Genomic DNA, 5,085 nt, shown 5'->3' with positions numbered 1-5,085 from the left:
TTACATTATTATTATTCATAATATCTATTATGCTAACTTTGTTTTATAGTTAAACAAAGTCTTTGGTTGACCAAAGGATTCAGTCGACTGAACATGGAGGTTTGGGCGACCAATCCTAGTAGATAGGCATAGATCAAATTGAGATCTAATAAAGAAGGAAATAAGGGTTCAGTCTATTGATTATGGAGTTGGTCTATCATATGGATTTGGTAACTAGAGATCGGATAAGATTGGATCAAGCAATAAAGGGAATTCAAGGGTTTAGTCCATCAAATATGGAGTTAGTCAACCAAATATATATGGTAAGCACAGATTAGATAAGATCAGATCAGGTAACAAAAGAAAATTTTTTATGTTTAGTCAACCGAATAGGTGGTTGGTCAACCAATAAGGTTGATTTCTCAGGAGATATGATCTAGACAGATCATGAACCTTGACACGAACTCGAGCAGATTTTGAAGATCAATCGATCGGATGAAAAATTTATAAAAGAAGCCTTGAGGTCCAAGGTTGTGTATTCAATTCAATCTTGTTGGATCGAAACCGCGCTAGAGGGGGGGGGGTGAATAGCGCTCGCGGCTATTTCATTTTTCGGAAAACAATCGAGTAGAATACGCAGCGGAAAATGTAAATAAACACAAACACAGAGACACGGTCGTTTACTTCGTTCGGAGCCTAAGGCGACTCCTACTCGAAGGCCCGCGATCCTTGATCGCTTCCGGTGGGCAACAACTATAAGTTCGATAAACAATTACAAGTTGAAGTACAATAAACGATAGTAAATAATTATACCAACGACAAAAAAATGAAGATTCAGAGCTCCTGGTCGTCGGGCACAAGTAGCAGCACTTCGGAACGTCGTTTGGAGCAGCACGTAGCACTTGAATCACTTGGAAGAAGATATTTTGAAGCTGCTGGTCGAGATCCCTTATAAAGGGGGTTCAAGGCGCCTTATACTGTTCACCAAGGCGCCTTGAACGAGCCGAGTCACCCGCGTGGATCAGCACGGACCTGGTCGAACTCTATCTAGTTTAAGGCGCCTTCAGCCTATCCAAGGCGCCTTCAACCTCCGGTCCAAGGCGCCTTGAACTCCATTCAAGGTGCCTCCAGTCTGCTGTTGGCCTTTGCTGCAGTACCGAGGCGCCTCCAAGCTCCATGGAGGCGCCTCGGCACTGTTCATCCAAGGTCTTTTTTGTACTTTGGTCACAGCAAGATATGTTAATCCCAAAAATACCCTGTAGCACAAAGTTAGCACAAAACAATGATTTAACTATTGAAATATTTAACAGTCTCTTGACTGGACTTCGGATTTCCTCCTGAAACCCTAGGTCGACCTGACGCCTCTTGTTCCCTCCGGGGAAGCGTCCTCACCTACTCCACTTAGGAGATTTACTGTTGCGATCGATCCTCGGATCATTGGACTTTGCTCGGCACTTTTCGCGCCTGACTTCTCTGAACATCCGCCACCCCGCGATTCGGACTTTCACGGTTCGCGACACGGGGCTTTCCACCTAGGGTTACCACCCCTAGGACTTTTGCCTGAAGCCATCGACCTACCAAGACTTTCCGCATAGGGTTACCACCCCCTATGACCTAGGGTTACCACCCCCTAGGGTTTTACCTTGCCTAACCGCAGTTAGGACTTTCCTGAAACACTCAGCAAAAGCTGTCAGATAACAAAGCACCTTAACTTTGAATCCTTTGCCATTATCAAAACTTAGGTTCGATCGTCGGATGCTTCCCGCACCAACAATCTCCCCCTTTTTGATTATGGCAATACGTAATTCAAAGTTAAGGAAAACAACGTATGCATAAAGTTAACCATGCTTAAGTAAATAAACTTCAAATGCAATAACAGTTAAGCTGGAAACTTTTAACTTGGTAATATTAGACTCCCCCTTAATAAAAGCCCTCCTTTATTAAATACTTTGAATTTTCCTTTAACTTTAATTTACCTACTCTCCCCCTTTGCCATATATCAAAAATAAACCAGTTTGAAAGTAGATTTGTATTTTTCTGAAGGAAAATTTTCAAAGAGGGATAACAATGAATTTTCTTCTTAGATTGCCAAATTTGAAAATACTTAGCTATATATTTAGCTTCGAAATGACTTGTATTGAGAAAATATTTTGCCAAATAGCTAAGTTTAGAGTACAATCTAACTGAGTCTAGTTAAAATAGTCTTTAAAATTAACTAAGTTTGAAAATATGAGTATTTAAATTTTCAATAAAGGAATTTGCTTAGAAGTTATAAAATATGAGGTCACTTGAAAACTTTAAAACGTTATAAAAAGTTGACTAGTTTTGAAAATATTTGAATACTTAATTACATGGGCAAGTTTTTAAAAAACTGTAATTAAGTTTTGAATATGCATTTTGAAGAAACTTTGATATTAAAAAAATATATAGTTTTGGTTCACAGGGAGTAGTAGTAGTTTGTTTTCTAGTCCAAGCATGAGTCAAATTAAATTACTGAGTTTAATTTGATTAAGTATCAGAGCCTTGAAATAATCAGGTAAAGTGATTTGATTAGAACCTTAAAGTACAATCATGCTTAAAAAAATTGAAACACACTTTTCTCAATTGTCTAACCTTTAGCTACTTGCTGATTGCGGGCAGTAGCTTTCACATGGTTAGTCAAGTTGAGTTAATTTGATCCAGGTAGACTTGACTAGAGCTGGAGAACTTAACTTGATTAATGTTTATTGCATATTTAACGCCCAGACTCATATTGATGCACAGATATAAGCATTCTTGAGTCCAGGCAATACCCTATGCATCTCACGCCTTTCTAAGTTTTTCAAGACACAAGCAAGGTATACCTAGGTGATTGTGAGATGCTCTGGCTTTAATCTAGGGGTACATGATATCTAGGGGAAAACCTAAGCTAAATCCAAATTTTAAAAATCTAACAAAATTGGAGTTTTGAAAACTGTTTTTCCTAGAATTTTAAAAGCAAATGATAACCAAAAAAAACATTGTCTATTCTACCCAACACATTCCTATTTGTCTTCTAAGTGAGCTGAACTCAAGTTCAGGTAAGGGTTTTGTGAAGATGTCAGCTAGATTTGATTTTGACTCAACATAGTTGAGTATAATATCACCCTTAGCTACATGATCCCTTACAAAATGGTGCTTCACTTCTATGTGTTTAGTCCTTGAGTGATGAATTTGGTTTTTTGTTAAATTTATGGAACTTATATTATCAATTGAGATTTTTGTGTTATGATAGTTCAGTTGATAGTCTTTAAGAGTGTGCATCATCTAAAGCAATTGAGATGTGCATTCACCTAAGGCTATATATTCAGCTTCAGTGGTAGATAGAGCAACACAATGTTGCTTTCTACTTGACCAACTTACTAGGCATTGTCCTAGAAATTGACAACTACCACTTGTGCTTTTTCTATCTAACTTGCATCTGGCATAATCTGAGTCAGAATAGCCAAGAAGGTCAAAGGTGCAAGTTCTAGGGTACCAGAGTCCTATATTTAGAGTACCTTTAATGTACCTAAGTATTCTTTTAACATAGGTTAAATGTGACTCTTTTGCACAAGATTGGTATCTTGCGCACATACCAACTGCAAATAATATGTCGGGTCGGCTTGCAGTTAGGTAAAGTAGGCTTCCTATGGCACTCCTATAGTACTTTGGATCTACTGGTTTTCCTTCAGGGTCAGAGTCTATGTTAATGTTGGTTGCCATTGGTGTATTTATTATTTTTGAATTTTCCATGCAGAATTTTTTAATTAATTCCTTTGCATATTTAGTTTGATAAATATATATTCCATCTTTAGTTTGTTTTATTTGTAAGCCTAAGAAAAAATTAAGTTCACCAACCATACTCATTTTCCATTAATTTAGTAAATTCTTTTAAAAATTTAGAGTTATTTGATCCAAAATTATATCATCAACATAGATTTGAGCTATGAAGATGTCTTTGTCTACAGTTTTTACAAATAGAGTTGGATCTATTTGACCTTGGTTGAAACCTTTGGATATTAAGTGATTTGACAATCGTTCATACCATGCCCTAGGGGCTTGTTTAAGTCCGTACAAGGCCTTTTTTAACCTAAATACATGATTAGGATATCCTAAGTCCTCAAATCCTGGGGGTTGGCTTACATATACTTCCTCCTTAATAAATCCATTTAAGAATGTTGACTTAACATCCATTTGGTATAGTTTAAATCCTTTGTTTGCTGCATAGGCTAACAACATTCTAATGGATTCGAGTCTAGCTACTGGGGCATAGGTTTCATCATAGTCCAAACCTTCAACTTGGCTGAATCCTTTAGCTACAAGCCTAGCCTTATTTCTAATTATTTCGCCTTGATCATCTAGCTTGTTTCTAAATACCCATTTTGTATCGATTATTGACTTATTTGAGGGTTTAGATACAAGTTCCCAGACTTGATTTCTCTCAAATTGGGCTAACTCTTCCTGCATAGCTATGATCCAGTCCGGGTCAGGTAGTGCTTCTTCTATTGTTTTTGGTTCGATTTTAGAAATTAGGGCAATCTGACTGTGAATTCTATAGGAGGATCTAGTTCTTACCCCTAGATTTGGATCACCCAAAATTTGATCAGATGGGTGAGAGGTACTGACCCTAGTCGGTCTGATAAGTGGGTCAGGGGCTGGTTCCTCTGGTATATTAAGATTTGGTTGAATTTCATCATCTTCTATATTTCTTGGGTCAACTTCAACATTCTCATTTATATTTGGTAGATTATATTCTTCATCAAATATTAAATTAGTTGTTTCTTCAACTTTTAGGGTGTTTTGATTGTAGACTCTATAGGCTCGACTGTTTGAGGAGTATCCTAAAAATATTCCTTTGTTAGATTTTGGTGTGAATTTTCTTAAATAATCTTTAGTATTTAAAATGTGAACTTTACATCCAAATACTTTTAAATAATTTAAGTTAGGAATTTTATGATAATATAGTTCATAAGGGGTTTTCTTGTGAAATTTGTTGATCAAGATTCGATTTTGAATATGATTTGCAGTATTTATTGCTTCTGCCCAAAATTGGTGATTTAAATTATATTCATTTAACATGGTTCTAGCGGCTTCTTGTAGAGTTCT

The sequence above is a fragment of the Zingiber officinale genome, chromosome 6A, assembly GCF_018446385.1.
Source record: "Zingiber officinale cultivar Zhangliang chromosome 6A, Zo_v1.1, whole genome shotgun sequence".
Taxonomy (NCBI): domain Eukaryota; kingdom Viridiplantae; phylum Streptophyta; class Magnoliopsida; order Zingiberales; family Zingiberaceae; genus Zingiber; species Zingiber officinale.
Note: the sequence above shows the minus strand (reverse complement) of the source record.